This window comes from Mandrillus leucophaeus, unplaced genomic scaffold (assembly GCF_000951045.1).
Source record: "Mandrillus leucophaeus isolate KB7577 unplaced genomic scaffold, Mleu.le_1.0 Scaffold448, whole genome shotgun sequence".
NCBI lineage: Eukaryota > Metazoa > Chordata > Mammalia > Primates > Cercopithecidae > Mandrillus > Mandrillus leucophaeus.
The window spans coordinates 1167372-1185153 of record NW_012104787.1 but is presented as its reverse complement, the minus strand read 5'-3'; the positions used below and the strand labels follow the sequence as shown (position 1 = coordinate 1185153).

The window sequence follows — 17782 nt, the reverse complement described above, 5'->3', positions numbered from 1 at the left end:
TGTAAGGACACTGTAATCAGCTTTTTATGCATCTTGCCTTGTTTGCATCAGATCTCTTTCCTCTGGAATGTGCTTCTTTCTATCCAGTTTCACCTGCTCCACAATAGCTCAACATCTTGGCTCAAATCCTCTAACTTCAACACAGCCATCTCTGAATGTAGCCTAATTGGTATTTCTCTCTTCCAACCTTCTGTAGCTCTGAAAAGACTACATAGCCTAGCTTTTAATTATATACACTTGACCGTTCTTAAATAACGTGTGAAAGAGCCTTACCATCTAAAAAGCATAACAGTGTCTGGCATGTAGTGTCACCCAATAAATTTTTATGCATTCATTTGTTCTTTATTGTTATTGCATATGGTTTGTTTTCTTCCCAAGAAGGGTGGCAGCTAATTGAAGAAAGTGACCATTTTGTTTCATCTCCTATGTGTCCCCATGAGGGGCTGGCATCCTGGAGAGCACTCAGTAGATAATCAATAAGTACTTACTGACTGAATGATTGATTTACTAATGCACTTTGCTTTTGATTCCAAGTGCAGAAGCCCTTTAAGATGGCCTGGTTTTCTTCCAAATGATTTGAAATTGACCTCTACTACACAATGGAAAGTTCACTGATCTTTTGCAGATGAGAAAGTTGAAATAAAAAGAGAATTAAAATACTCTCAAACTCAAGCAGAAGATTAGTGATAGCTACAGCCTAGAATTAGAAGCCAAGCACATCCTGATGCCAGTCCATTGAATTCAGAGTCACTGAACCGTGCTTTGTTTTCTGACATAGGTAACCTTTGTCCACCTGTTAATCTTTAATGTGTAAGTTATTATATAACACATTGCTATGTGAATCTACCTCTTTTTCTTGTTTGTTTCATTTTATTTTTTTAGTGACTCTTAACAGGTAAAAAATGTATCTAATTATCCTTCATGATGTTGCTTTTTGTTTCTTAGTTGGCCTTTAAGGTCAGGAACTATGCCTTAAGTGCCCTTACACTTTTGGTGTATGGCACAGTACCTGGCAAATAATAGATGTTTAATAAATATCTGTTGATTAAATGAATGTTATTGGATGAAATAATCTTTTTAGAGTACTGAACAATTAACATGCCTAAATCCTCTTTATAGTATCAAAGAGAGTCAAACATCTAAACTGTCTTATTTAATTCATAGCAACCTATTCTTAATGCTGAATCATAATTCCCTTGCTTAGTTATTGTCCTTTAGGGGTAAAATAAGAAACTGAACACTTACAGCATCATTCTTGTTTTGATTCCTAACTATAGGCTGAAGTAGGCTTTAATTTCCACAGGTAAAAGTATAACATTTACATATTTAAGGAAAGAAAGTAACTTCTCCCAACTGAAATAAGAGGTAATTTAAGGAGACAGAATTATTGGTCCCAAGTTAGCAAAAAGGCGTTTTAAACCTGACTCATCTGTGCCTTATGGATTTCGTAACTGATGATTAGCTTCTCTTAATCAGTTGAACATCCATTTAAGGGACAAATTGATTAGCTCCTTGCATAATTAAAAGAACATTAAGTGCCATTGCTTTGAGTTTAAAAAATTGTTTTGATTAACAGCAAATATGCACAGTTTAACATTAAGACATTAAATGGTGTTATCTCAAATTATTATTAATTTGTTATTTTTTGAAATGTTAAGGAGGTGTTTGCAGCTAGCTCAGTGACCAATATTTGCATTCCCCCAAAAAAGTGCAATTTTCATTTTTTTCTGGCTGGCATTAAATTTAATATGCTTTTTCCACAAAGCATGAGAGCATAATATAACCTATAAATAATAATCAATGTTATGATGTAATCAAACAATCAAATTTACTAATTCTTTACTTAGTGAAACAGTAAATAGCATGGTGCTGAGGTACAGAACAAGGAAAATAATTAAATATTAAATGTTTACAAATCATTTCAAAAAGAATTGGTAAGAGTTAGAGGAGGATTAGCAAGAATGTTAAATTGGAGAAAATGGCTATTAAAGGTGTCAGGAGCCATACAGGACAAGATTCACAAGCCAGTACAACTTACAGAATTGAACAATGTGTAAAAATAAAAGAGTAGAAGTGAAGAAGACATTAGAGAAATGAAGGATGGAAAATAATCCTCCTGCTGAATCCAGGTACAAGGAAACATTCAAGTGGGGGAAGAATGACTGGGAGATGGATTTTCCAATCCACAGGGGTTTAAAGATATTCTATGTCAGTAGTCCATAGAAAATTGCATAAAATTATACAAACACATAATTAAAGCTAAACATTCAGAATGTTAGGCAGCACCATTCTGAGCCAGATGGTAGTTGATTCTGACTATACTTTGGGCACTGAGGACCTAATTAGTCTTTGCAAGAAGGTGTGCAGGTGTCAGTCAATTCTGAAGTTATCGCTCAGCAGAACAGATTAATGGATACACTGAAATATTTGAAATTGATGAAGCCTGAGGTAAGTTTCAAACACTTTTTTGCAGAAGCTTAGGAGCTTAGAGAACATGTAAGACATTTGATTTAGGTCTGTTTCTGAAAGTCTACAAGTATGTGCTGTATGTTTATCTTTTTGTTTCTTCATCTCAAATCACCAGTCCCAGTAAGGATTAGTCTTAAAGAGGACTGTTTTGTATGCTCTCATACTGAACTATTAATCTAAAATGATCATGTTTGTATTTATTTATTTATTTATTTATTTACTTAGAAGGAGTCTTGCTCTGTGGCCCAGGCTGGAGTGCAGTGGTGCGATCTTGGCTCACTGCAACCTCCGCCTCCTAGGTTCAGGCAATTCTCCTGCCTCATCCTCCTAAGTAGCTGGGATTACAAGTGTGCCCAGCTAATTTTTGTATTTTTTAGTAGAGACAGGGTTTCACCAGATTGGCCAGGCTGGTCCCAAACCCCCAGACCTCAGGTGATCCACCCGCCTCGGCCTCCCAAAGTGCTGGGATTACAGGCGTGAACCACTGTGCCCGGCTGATCATGTTATTTTAATATCATTATGTTTTACCCATTCACTAAGAGATGTTTGGGCTTGACAATGTAAACCTAACTTGAATGGTAGCACAGACCAAAGAATTCCTGAGAAACAGTCAAATAACTTGAGTTCCACTAGGCTACCTTCTCAAACATTAGTGTTCATAAGTTTTCCCTGGCTAACGGATTGAAAATACAGATTCCAATGATCATCCTCAGTGATTCTGGTTCAATAAGTTTGGGGTGGGAACTGAGAATCTGTACTTTTAACAAATACTGATAGGCAATCCGTAGACCATCCTTTGCAAATCACGTACAAGCCAAGAGTTACTTGAGGGTAAAGGCAATTATTTATCATTTATAATTGCTTCAGGATCCAATGTGATGATGTCTGGCAATAGTTAATAATGATTTGTGGACTGAATAATAGGCAAACTTTACGTCTCATGATTATTTCTCACTCTGGATTGTTCTCATTTAATATCAAAGTACTTTCAGGTTCTGCAATGTTTGCCTAGAATACTAGTCTTAAATTCTTCATCCTAAACAACAGAATCATGTATTATAATTGGAGTTCCTGTACATTTCATCCTTCAACATTTAAAAAATATTAATTGAGCTCACACTATATCCCAGAGACTCTTCTAAGCACATGGGATATATCTGTGACAGAGACAAAGATCCCTCCTGCATGGAGCTTACATTCTAGAAGTTTGAGGTTTGAAATTATTTTCTCAGAATATAATTATGTAAGTTCTTAACACTAGAGAGTTTCTTACAGACTCTCAAATTAAGTAAAAAATTTATTTTGGCAACTTTTGAAGCTCACTGAGGAGAAGAGAGATTGGCTTAAAGCACCAGGGAATTTTATTTTCGCACATAAATATTTATATGTGTAAAGGGGTGTGTGGTTAATTATAAGCGATGGGAGGAGAATGACAGATGCTTAGATCCTCTGTCCCCATGGAGAGACAGACCTTGCCTGTTGGAGTGTAGTGGCACATTGTGTGGTCTGTATACTGAATCACTGATTTAAATATTGCAGCAGCTGGAGTGCAAAGTATATCAGCAAATACTACAGGAGGAGGAGTGCATGTGTCCTGAATACAAAGTAAGAATAAAATAGGTTTGCATAGTCACATTGAGCAAGGCAGTGGCTGTGGACGGCCTTTTTTTTTTTTTTTTTTTTTTTTTTTTTGAGACAATCTGTCTAATATTGTTAGTGAAGTGTTAAAGTTCCTCACTACTATTGTGTAAGAGCCTATGTCTCTTTTTTTTTTTTTTTTTTTTTTTAATGTATTTTAGTTTCAAAGGAGAACTAGAGGAGGGCAACTGAACAGTCCAGGAAACACAGACTGGCCACAGGCAGGTAAATGAGTAGAGGACTGGTGCTGCTTCCTGAATCTCAAATTTCTATTCCCTGCAGAGAGGGAGAGAGAAAGGAGAAAGGTGGGGATGGGGGGGGGGAGGGAGGGGGTAGGGGAGAGCGAGGGAGAGAGAGAGAGAGAGAACTCTACTTAACACTGGGGAAAACCTACTCAGATACTTCATCTCTGTAATGAAAGAAGTAAACGAAACAGGTATAGACCCGACTTCAAGGCTCATGAGAAAAATGAAAAGGAAAAACTACAATTTTCTTTGTCAACTTTAATTTTATTGCCTCTACTTCTGGTGCGATAAGAAGTTCAAAATTCTTTTCTCAATTTTCCTTTAATAAATAAATAATATCTCTAAGGGCTTTCTAGTTTACACAGACCACTCCTTTCATCATTTACTATTTTTTCCCCTGTTTTACAGGTTGGGAATGTGAGGCACAGAGTTCAAATGATGGTACACAAAGACCACTTCATTTTGTAAATAGCAGAACAGACTAAATCCGGGTTCTCTAATTACAAAATCATATTGCCCTTCTTACTCCTGTTTTTGTTTTTGTTTTTGTTGTTGTTGTTGTTATTGTCTCTCCTCTCCCTTTATAATTTCCAAAGGCAGAAATGACAAAAAAGCTGGAGGAGTAAGGCTGGGGGTGGGAAGTGAAAAAATGCTTTACACTGATGGGTAGAAATTTGGTACTTACAGATATGATGTTGAAAAGGAGTAGGAAAAAAATAAAAGCAGTTTATGCAGAAATCTGAATTCAAACAGTAAATGAACAGATATATTTCACACTTGAAACAATGAAATAGCTAAAATCCTTAAACTCCTTTTCTCAGCAGTCTAGATTCCTACTCTACCACCTGTACTGAAGATGTCATATCAACTGGTGAACTTCCTGTAAAGATCATCTGACTAAAAAGTGTTTCCCAAAGTTCCAGGTTATCACAAGAGCCACCTTCATCTCAACATGAAAATGTCCTTCATAGTCATCAGAAATTATGACCCAGGGTCATTTAATGTGCTAATTCCTTGTAAGTCTGGGTCACAGCTCCTCATCCATGCTGATGCCAGTGGATTTTCTAATGTTCATGTGGAAACAGCGGGGAACAGTGAGCTGGATTCCATTCTGCCTCATGCCTCATCAACCAGATGGTTGGCTGTATCAAAGCCAGTAATGCTGATGTCAGAAGCGAGAGAACACAGCTGGATTTTCAGGTTCAAGGGGAAAGAGGGAATCTATAATGCCTAAAGTTTGGGAGAAAATTGCCTTTGGACTGGTGGTTAGAGCCAACTAGAACTGATGGAGAGTTTTTAATGTTAAGTCCTGCAGCAACATTTCTGTGTAATTGCTTTTTGAGCCATGGTAGGATCTGAATTCTCTTTATCTCACACCTGCTAACAGGCCTACTGGTGCCAGTCAGCTAGCTATTGTGTACCAGATCTAGATGAGATTTTAGCACTGACATATTAGGCTCCCACTAATTCCTGGCTACTACTGTGTATCTTCTTTTATCCCTGGATTTCTGGTGACTAGCATGAAACCAAAAACTATGAGGATGGAAAATAGCTTAGAAAACCAGTTCCTAGAAACTTGATGAAGATTTTATTTTTTGGTATGTCACTATAATTTTGCACCTTGACTAAGATGTGAGAAAGGTAATGCATAGCCTTGTTTTCTGGCTTGATTGTTGTAGGGCTAGGAGGAAATCTAATTATAGGCATATGGGACAGAGGATGCTGGACAGAGCTATTTCGTTACTACTTCCTTACTAGGGCTCATACAATGTAGAAAACTTGAAAAAGGGGACTCAGGTCTTTATTCTATCACAGTTGCTGCTAAGATGTTCATTGCCCAACTGTACTTGTCCCATTTGAATATGAACACTCCCTTACAAAATTTTGGCCATGGCTCCAAAGGCCCTGGGACATGCTACCCATGTGTTACCACATCAGAGGTCTTATCACTTCTGGGCCACTGCATGGAAAAGGGGTTCAAGTCTTCTATCCACACCTGAAATAAACAATATTCCCCTCCCTTCCCAAAACACTTTGACTCTGTAGGAATCTCTCTCTCTTTTGCCCTCTCTCCAAAGTTCAGGCTGTTAATCCCTGTTTCCCAAGTACCAGCTTCTTCCCAAAGATGTGGAGTAAGGTTGGGGTAGTGGGAAGGGTGTTGCTTTCAGGTTGTCTTCTGGAAAACAAAGAACCTACTACAATAATTCCCACAGATCAAGGGATATTGATCACAGGGACATGATTATTCTTCTTGGAAGGGAGGAAGGATAAGGAAAATTTCCCTTTTATTCTTTGTATTCTCCTACTGCAGCAAGAACAAGGTAAAATAAATATCTCAATGAATCATCCTGCCACAGAGAAGTAGGTGACTTGTAGGTTATTGAGGTTCAGTGAAGACTTGTGGGCTATGAACAGACTTATCTATGATTAAGTCAAGTTTGGGAATGTAGGACCAGAGAATGATTGAGCAATGATTTATAGATGAGTGCTTGATCCAGGAGGATTCAGGCAATACTTCATTGGGGCAATAAATATGACATTTGGTGTCAGGAGAATAACAAATCCAGGGAGGGAGGGCTATTCAGACCTAAATGTGCAGGGCCAGTAAACAGTATTTCTGATGCCAGGAGTGCCTGCATGTAAGTGTGCATAAAATGCTTAAGCAGTAATCCCTCTGTGATGCTGCAAAAAGGCAATTTCTCTCACAGCTGCAGCAGCAAAAGGGGTGCCATGGATTTTAACCCCCAGGAATTAACCTATGTAAATGACTTCTGGGTAGCAGGAAAGATTTTTTCCAAAAAGCACTCAGCCCAGAAGTAGCTCTTTTCTTGCCAACGTTCTGGGTGATTTATACAACTGTTCTCACTGAAGAGTGCAGAGAGAAGGGATTTTGCAGCACTATATGATTGTAGAACTGGAGGCAAGAGATGTCCCCTGAAGTTGTAATAATTGCACAGAGACAGAGTGAAAAGATCAGTTGGACCAAGACAAAGACATTTATTTTAGCCATAACAGTGCACTGATGTGATGGACTTAATAAATAATGCCTTGGCTACATGATTTTATTACTATCTATTATTTGTAAATAATGACTAGTATATGCTTATTGTATTATGATATATTACAATAAGGTAAATAAAAAAAATAACATGTATTAAATAGTTACAATTTTACTATGTTCTATGGTATATTTCAAAAAATGTCTACAAATTTGTCCCTTCTTCATATCTGTACCACAGATGGTAACTTCCTATACTAACACTGGGCTAGAAAAATATGACTTGTATTGATAAATGAGAAAAATAGCCAATGTAACACAGGTGGATTTTGAAAGTGCTTGAGTAGTGGAGTTGCTCTGTTGCTGCTCTTAGATGCCTAAACAATCCTGTGAACAAGCCCAGGCTACTCTATGGGAGGACTGGGGCACAAGGTCTACTTACCTCCATCATTAGAGCCGACAATGAGTCAAACTCCAGAAGCAGGATGAATAGTTGGTCAATGATGGACTGTATACACTGCAGTAAGCTGCATTGAGACCAGGGGAAGAAACTCCCAGAGAAGCACAGCCCAAATTGTGACCTACCCAATTGTGAGCTAAATAAATGGTTCTTATTTTAAGCAAATAAGTTTTGGAATATTTTGTAATACAGGCTTGTTATGCAGCAATAGATAATTGATATAGTTCTTTACACACATATAGCTCATTTAATGTTCACAACAGCCCTATAAAATTGATATTATTATCACTTTCATTTTACAGATGAGGAAGCAGGGGCAAAGAAGGAATGAGTACATGAATCAGTCTCATACAGCTTGTAAATGGTGGGACCAAGATTGAGACAGCCTGATTCCAGTGTCCATACACTTAACTGCTACGTGTGATTAAACATTAACTGAAGTATTAATTAATTATTAAACCAAAAAAAAGCAAAACACCTGTCCTTTAAAAATGGTTAAATTAGTTTGTTTTAAAAAAATCACTCTATTATATATGATGGATTATTATGTAGGTATGATTGACATACAAAAAGGTATACATACCTAACGTACAAAACTTAATGAGTTTGAAGATGAGTGTATACCTATGAGACCATTATCACAATCTATGCCATAAACATATCCACCACCTATAAATGTTTCCTCCTGGCTTCTTTATGTATTGTTATTATTATTATTTTGTGATAAGAACACTTAACATAAGATCTACCCTCTCAGCAAATTTTAAAATATTACAGTACTCTTAACTGTAGGCACTACATTGTATAGTACATCTCTGAGATTTATTCATCTCATATAACTGAAACTTTGTGTCCTTTTACTAATACTTTACCATTTCCTCCTCACTCCAGTCCCTGGTAACCATAATTCTACTCTTTTTCTATGAGTTTGACTGTTTTCAATTTCTCATAACAAATGGCATCATGTAGTATTTGTCCTTCTGTGTCTGGCTTATTTCACTTGGCATAATGTCCTCCAGGTTCATTCATGTTGTTGCCAATGGCAGGATTTCCTTCTTTTTTTGAGGTTGAATAATATTCGTGTGTGTGTGTGTGTGCGCACGTGCACCTGTGTGTGCGTGTGTGTGTGTATATATACACACACATATACACATATATATACACACACACATATACACACATATATGTATGTATATACACGTATATACATATATATACACACATGTATATCTTGCCTTTCAACATTTTTCTGCTGTTCTGATATGTTATCATCTGTATGGATATCAGTAACCATACTTCTACAGATGATGTCAATCTCAATCTACTTATTCCTCTTAAGGTCTGCCAATCCCTGAGCTCCACACTTCCCCTAAATAAATATATAATCAGTCATCTTCTCTGCTCTGTCTAATCAGCATGGCTCTTCCTTTCTCTTATTTTTTTATTTGAGGTATTGAGTGGTGGTCTCATTATCCCTTGACAAATCCTAGAGCAATAGTAAAATAAAACAAAGAGATAAAACTAATAAGACCATGATGAAAATAAAGTGAAATTATAAAAATATTCAATTATTCCAGAAGAAAGCAGGAAAATGGAAAAAAAGAAACAAAGGATAATTGGGAAAAATAGGAAACAAATAATAAGATGCTAGATATATGAAGCCAACCATATCAATATTCACACTAAATATAAATGATCTAAAGAATCCAACTAAAAGGAAGAGGTTGTCTCATTGGATTAAAAATCAAGTCCCAGCTATATGCTGTTTCTAAGAAAGCAACTTTAATGCTAAAGACAGATAAACTAAAAATAGATAAAGACATAATATGCATGCACCACTTTAAAGTAAGCTGGGGTGATTATATTAATATTATATAAAATAAATTTCAGAACAAGGAATATTACTAGGGATAATGATAAATTGATCAATTCATGAAAAGGACATAACAATTGCAAATACCCATGTGCATAACAGCAGAGATTTAAAATACGTGATACAAAAACTCATATAATTGAAGTGAGAAATAGAAATCCATAATTACAGTTGGAGACTTCAACATTCCTCTCTTAATAATTGATGGGAGATGTATGCAGAAAATCAGTAAGAGTATAGAAGAGTTTACAGATTACAAAATAATCTATGTGGAAAATCCAAAGGCCTCTCCAAAAAATGACTAAAACTTGTGAGTTCAGCAAAGTCACAGCATACAAGATCAATATGAACTGTGTAAACAATTGGAAAATGAAATCTATTTATATATACCATCCTCATTTTAGCAGCTTCTGTACTTTGGAATTTGCCTATAGCTTCAGGCAATTTTAATTTATTTGTAACCCCCAAATGTATACTCCTGGCACTCTCACACTCACTTGTGGACATGCACAGAGCAATGAAAAATTTAAGTCACTTGATGTTCATATTCCCTGCTGATGTTGAACAAGATGATGCTCTGTCTTGTTATTTCATCTCTCATACTATAAACAAGTGCCCTTTTTGTGCTCTATTTAATGCCACTTTTTGCATAGCTGTGCTTTTTTGGAGTGGTTTTGCTGTTCAAAATGACCCCCAATCATATTGCAGAAGTGATGTCTAGTATTCTTAAGTGCAGGAAGGCTGTGATATGCCTTACAAAGAAAATGTGTGTATCAAATAAGCTTTGTTCAGGCATGAGTTACAGTGTTGTTGGCTATGAGTTCAATGTTAATTAGTCAACAATATATAAGAAATAACGTGTCTTTAAGCATAAATATGCATAAAACAAGATTATGTACTGAGCTGTTGATAAAAACATTACCAGAGACTTGCAGGAACTTTATCTTTATTTTCCCTAGGAACAATGGTTTAGTTTTGCTAATTCAGTGTTTACGGAGACTTTATAGAACATAACTACTGTGCATAATAATAATTTAGTGTACTTACAGTGAACAATTAGAAATTTCAATGAAATCAATACCATTTGTAATAGAATTGAAAACTGTAATATTTAAGAATACATTTAGTAAAATATGTACTAGTCCTGTATTCTTAAAACTACAAAACATTGTTGTGAGAAATTAAAGAAAGTCTAAACAAATGGAGACATATACCATGCTCATGAATTAGATGACTCAATACTGTTAAGATGTCAAAATCTTAGCAGGCTTTCCTTGGTAGAAATTGAAAAATTCATTCTAAAATTTATAAAGAAACAAAAAAATCTAGCATAGAGAAATTTTGAAAATAAAAAACAAAGTTGGAGGAATTATAGTGTCTTAAAATCAGATACATGGTACTTTGATTTTGGCATAAAGATAGAAATATAGATTAACAATAAAACAGAGGGTCTTTCATGTTCTCATGAGTGGAAGCTAAACAATGGCTACTCATGGACATAAAGATGGCAACAATAGACACTGGAGACTACTAGAGGAGGGAGGGAGGAAGGGGGACAAAAGTTGAAAAACTAACTATTGGTTACTATGCTCAGTACTTGGGTGATGGGATCAATTGCATCCCAAACCTGAGCATCACACAATATACCCAGGTAACAAACCTGCATATATGCCCCTGAATCTAAAATGAAAGTTGAAATTATTTTAAAAAAAGAATAGAGGGTCTAAAATTAGACCTCGCTATATATAGTCAGCTGATTCTTGACAAAGGTACCAAGGTGATTCAATTAGAAAATATAATCTTTTCAACAGATGTGCTAGAAAAATTGGATTTCTATTAATATATGCAAAAGAACCTTTTGCAGGTACAATTTGGGAGAGAGTTACTATAGGAATGGATAATTGGAAACAAGATTCAGAGTTTATGGAGCCTTGTAGGATGAAGCCTGGAAGAGGCATCTTCCTGGCATATTTCAACTCTAAAGTGCATTTTTTTGTACCTCAAATCTGAGATGACTTATATTTCTGAAGACTGGTGTTATTAAGTACACAGGGTATTACTCATTAGTTTCAGTTGAAGAGCTACCTCTCCTCTGGTACTTAAGCAGCTAATCTCACCCACACATGTCTAAGGTACTTGTAATAGAGAATATATTTGGAAAATGCTTAACGTTTGACTAGAGATCTAAGTATAGAAAAGGGAAATATGTTGAAGGCATAAGAGAGAGATCCACTTCATATTTCACCGGATATAATTCTGAGTTTAGCAAACCCAACTTTTTTAATGGTTTTATTACTAGATTAGCCGTAAACTTGAATACTTTGCCTACATTTTCCTTGTTGACTTTTTCCATTCCTTAGATGTGATTTTTCTGGTATGTTTATGTTGTAGTAAAATATATATAACATAAAATTTATCATTTTAAAGTGTGCAATTCAGTCACATTAGTCATATGTCAGTAACAGGGATACAGTCTAAGAAATGCATTATTAGGCTATTTTATCATTGTGCAAATGTAATAGGGTGTACTTACAAAAATCTAGATGGTATAGCCTACTACATACCTAGGCTACGTGGTATAGCCTATTGCTTCCAGGCTACAAACTTGTACAGCATGTTACTGTACTGAATAGATACTGTAGGCAATTGTAACACAATGGTATATGCATAGCTAAACCTTTCTAAACATAGAAAAGGTAATGTATTGCACTGCAAAGTTACCACAGCTATGACATCAACGGGTGATAGGAATTTTTCCACTCTATTATCATCTTATGAGACTACCATTGTATATGTGGTTCCTTATTGACTAAAACATGACTATGTGGCACATGACTGTAATTACATTCACAATGTTGTGTAATCATTACTACTATTTCCAAAACTTCTTCATTACTCCAAACAGAAACTTCATAACCATTAAGCAGTAACTCCTCATTCTCCCTCTCCCTAGCCCCTGGTAAACTCCAGTTTACTTTTTCTGTCTATGAATTTGCCTATTCAAGATATTTCATGTAAGTGGAATCATACATTCATCCTTTTGCATTTAGCTCATTTAATTTAGCATAATATCGTCAAGGTCCATCCATTTTGTGGCATATGTCAGAATTTCATTCCTTTTTATGACTGAATAATATTTCATTGTATGTATATAACAAGTCTTGCTTATCTATCCATCTGTCGAGGGACATGTGAGTTGTTTCCACTTTTTGACTATTGTGAATAATGCTGCAATGAACATTGGTGTACAAGTATCTGTTTGAGTCCCTATTTTCAGTTACTTTAGGTATATACCTAGGAGTGGAATTGCTGGATCATAAGGTAACAGGGTGATTTTTCAAAAGCATAAATAATGAGTAACAATTAAAGAAGAATTAAACTATAGAGATAAACTCAAAGAAAGAATCAAAATCTGCCTGTTAGCAATAAATCATTTTTCCTGTCTTGTTCTGTGCTTCTTACATTGTATAGCATAATGTTTAAATGTAAAGTTGGGCGCAAATGGTACCTGAAAGTAGTTTTTGTGATCACCTTCTCTTTATAGTTTATATTGCTAGCGAGTAGAAGGAAATCATAGCTAAGGGAGCTTCAGAATAGGGTGAACGACTTCTCCCAATTTGCCTGGGACTTTCTGGTTTTAGCATTGAAAGTCCAACATTCTAGAAAATCCCTAATTCTCAAGCAAACTGATGCAGTAAGTGACTGTATTGCAGAGTCTGCCAATAACATATACAGGCATACCTCAGAGATACTACAGGTGTGGTTTTGACCACCACATTAAAAGGAATATCACAGTAAAGTGACTCATACAAATTTGTTGGCTTTCTCGTGCGTATGAAAAGTTATGTTCATACTATACTATAGTCTGTTAAATGTGCAATAGCGTTAGGTCTAAAAATAATGTATACATCTTAATTAAAAATACTTTATTGTTAAAAAATGCTAATGATCATCTGAGCGTTCAGCAAGTCATAATCTTTTTGTTGGTGGAATGTCTTGTCTCAGAATTTGATGGTTGCTGATTGATCAAGGTGGTGGTGACTGTGGCAATTAAAGAAAGAAAGACAAAAATGAATTTTGACATATTGATTGACTCTTCCTTTCACAAAAGACTTCTCCATAGCATTTGATGATGTTTGATAGCATTTTACCCACAGTAGAACTTTCAAAATTTTAGCTAATCCTCTCTGACCCCTCTACTGCCTTGTTAACTAAGTTTATGTAATATTCTAAATCTGTTCTTATCATATCAACAATATTCACAGCATCTCCACCAAGAGTAGATTCCACCTCAAGAAATTACTTTTTTTGCTAATCCTTAATAAGCAACTCCTAACTTGTGAAAGTTTTATCAAGAGATTGCAGCAATTCAGTCATGTCTTCAGGCTCTGCCACTTATTCTTTCTTTGCTATGAAGACACATCCTTCACTGAAGTCTTGAACCCCTCAAAGTCAACCATGAGAGGTGGAATCAACTTCTTTCAAAATACTGTTAATGATGACATTTTGATGTCCTTCCATGAATCATGAATGTTATGAATGAATCAAGAATAGTGAATTCTTTCCAGAAGGTTTTCATTTTACTTTGCTCAGATCCATCAGAGGAATCACTATCTATGGCAGCTATAGCCTTAAAGAATGTATTTCTTAAATAATAAGAATAGAAAGTCAAAATTACTTCTTGATCCATAGTCTGCAGAATGGATGTTGTGTTAACAGGCATGAAAACATTATTAATCTACTTAGACATCTCCATCAGTACTCTTAGATGACCAAGTGTGTTGTCAGTGAGCGGTTACATTAGGAAAGGAAGCTTTTTTTTTTTTTCCCTGAGCAGTAGGTCTCAACAGTGGGCTTAAAATATGTATTGTATCATGCTGTAAACAGATTGGCTGTCATTCAGGCTTTGTTATTCAATTTATAGAGCACAGGCAGAGTAGATTTACCATGATTCCTTAGGATCCTAATACTTTTGAAATAGGAAATAAGCATTGGCTTCAACTTAAAGTCCCCAGCTGCATTAGCCCCTAAATTTTGAGTCAGTGTACTCTTTTTTTTTTTTTTCAATTTTTTAATTTCAATAGTTCTTGAGGTACAGGTGTTTTTTGATTACATGGATTAGTGCTTTAGTGGTGATTTCTGAGATTTTAGTGCACCCATCACCTGAGCAGTGTACACTGTATCCAATATGTAGTCTTTTGCCCCTCATCCCTTTCCTAACCTTCACTGCCAAGCCCGCAAAGTCTATTATATCATTTTCATGCCTTTGCTTCCTCATAGCTTAACTCCCACTTATAACTAAGAACATATGGTATTTGGCTTTCCAGTCCTGAGTTACTTCACTTAGAGTAAAGGCCTCCAGCTCCATCCAATTTTCAGCTTGCTCTTTGAAGTCTTGGAGCCAAGCATTGACTTCTCTCCTGCTCCAAAAGTCTTAGATGGCATCAATGATCTTAGCTATATCTTCTGGATAACTTACAGCAGCTTCTACATCAGTGCTTGCTCCTTCACCTTGAACTTTTATGTTATGAAGATAACTTTTATTAAACCTCATGAAGCAACCTCTGCTAGCTTCCAACTTTTCTTCTGCAGCTTCCTCATCTCACTCACCCTTCACAGTATTGAAGAGAGTTAGGGCCTTTCTCTGGATTAGGCTTTGGGTTAAGGGAATGTTGTAGCTGATTTGATCTTCTACTCAAACCACTAAAACTTTCTCTCTCCATATCAGCAGTAAGGCTGTTTGACTTTCTTTCTTTTTTTTTTTTCCGAAGTCTTACATTTTATTTAAATAGCCTCCAGTGAGAAGAGAGTGGGCCAACTGCTACCCCTTCCTTGTAAAATGAAGTAACCAACCCAAGGAGAGTAGGTGCACGCAGCAGTCAGCCAGTCATGTGATAGGTGGGGTGCCTCTCAGTGCGGGCGGCCATGACCACGGCCGCAGCCTGCTGCTGGGGGAGCATCCACAGTCGAGCGGGGGTTCTTGATGGTTTCATCTACAGACACGATCAGGCACGTAGCCTCAGAGGCTGCTGTGAGGGCATTGATCCGCACCATAGCTGGCTCCCACACGAAGGCCTCAAAGTTGTCAGCAATGTCCTCGTTGTTGATGTCCACCCCATACCATGTGCCCCTCTGGGCATGCCGAGCCCGCAGCTTGTTGAGAATGTTTGTGGCATCAAAGCCAGCATTGTCACACAGCTGGTGTGGGATAATCTCCAAGGCCTTGGCATACGCCCCAATCAACAGCTGCTGTTTTCCTGGAACAGTCCTTGAATAATCCTGCAGGTACTTGGAGAGCTCCATCTCAATGGCCCCGCCACCAGCCACCACTGAATCATTCTTGATAGTCCTCCTGACGATCATGATGGCATCATGCAGGGACCCCTCTGTCTCCTCCATAAACTACTGGGCACCACCACGGAGGATGAAGGTGCATGTCTTGGCCTTGGGGCAGCCAGTAAAAAAAATTGTACCTCTCGCCTCCAATCTGGGTCTCTTCAAACACCTGGCATCGACCCAGCACATCTGCTGACAGAGTATTCACACTGGTCTGGATTGAGCCTCCACAGGCCATCATTGTCCTCTTCAGATCCTCCTCAGGTACTCGGCCAGCACAGAACATGTCTCTGTCAGCAAAGTACCGGGTGGCCACATCCCCAGTGGGGAGTTTGGACAAGACAACTTTGGCTCCAGAATGATGGATCTTCTCTAACTTGTCATTAGAGAATGTTCCACTCAGCATCAACAATTGCCTGATAATCCTCAGCTGTGTGGACTCTTATCTCGGCATTGTCTTTCTCAGCTTTCAACTTGAGCTCGACATTCAAAAGGGCGATCTTGGGATTGTGGTACTTTTTGGGTTGCATTTCAAACCCAGCGTAAGAGAAAGTCTTCTTGAATGCAACACCAGCTACCAGCTGAGAATCCTCGAGGGCTCCACCCTGTACCTTCTTGATTCCAATCATTTTAAGCTGCAGCAAATCATCGAGCATCATCACTGCATCCACCACCGTCTTAACAAAGAAAGCTTTCTGCTGGGAGATCAGCTTGGAGCTCAGAGCAGTCATGGCACACTTTTCCAGCAGCTTCCTCTGCTCCACTTTATCGGCCTTCTTCACAGTCACAGCAGTCTCTTTGATCTTGTTAACTGCCAGCTGGGTGGCTGTGCGGAAAGCTTGAATGATGATTAGGATTTGGCAATGTCTACCAAAGTCTTTGCTGCAGGATGGACAACATCAAGAAGTTTCAGAATTGTGGCCCCATCATTAGAAATTGTTGCTTTGCCTCTGCAATCTACAGTAAGCTTGTCCATGCCACGGGGACCCAGGGTGGTTCTTACAGCTTCAGCAATCACCTGGCAGGCACTGATGTTACTCACAAGCTGGGGGATGCTTTGGAAGCTATCAGTCCCCTCTTTCAATAGGATAACTGGTGTGGGCATCATTTTGGAAGCTTATTCAGCAGCCCGCCACTCTCCCCTCTTCTCCGAGACCCGGCCACCTGGCTGTTTGACTTTCATATTCTTGTGTTCACTGGAGTAGCACTTTTAATTTTATTCAGTAACTTTTCCTCTGCATTTACAAGTTGGCTAATTTCGGCACAGGAGGGTTAGCTTTTGGCTTATGTCAGCTTTTGACATGCCTTCCTCACAAAGCTTAATCATTTCTAGCTTTTGATTTCATGTGAGAGTTGTGTGACTATTCCTTTCTCTAGGATTATTAATTAACCTGATTTCAATATTGTCGTGTCTCAGGGAATAGGGAGGCCCAAGGAAAGGGACTGAGACCAGGGAATGACCAGTCGGTGGAGCAGTCAGAACACACACAACATTTACTGATTAAGTTTTACATCTTATTTTGGCACAATTTGTGGTGCCTCAAAAAGAGTTATAATAGTAACATCAAAGATCAGTGATCACAGATCACCATAACAGATATAATAATAATGACACAGTTTGAAGTATTGCAAGAATTACCAATATGTACGTAGAGACACAAAATGAGCATGTGTTATTGGAAATATGAACTTACTTGACACAAGGTTGCCACAAACTTTCAATTTGTGAAAAATACTGTATCTGTGAAGCACAAATAAAGTGC

The 17782-nt window shown here is 37.3% G+C and overlaps 1 pseudogene across 1 annotated transcript; it reads right to left on the bottom strand.

The window, feature by feature from the left end:
• Window positions 1-15450: 15450 nt before the first annotated feature.
• Window positions 15451-17178, bottom strand: LOC105549611 (annotated as a pseudogene). Its single transcript, XR_001007576.1, has one exon. The product of XR_001007576.1 is annotated as a T-complex protein 1 subunit eta pseudogene (transcript).
• Between the last annotated feature and the right edge of the window lie 604 nt (window positions 17179-17782).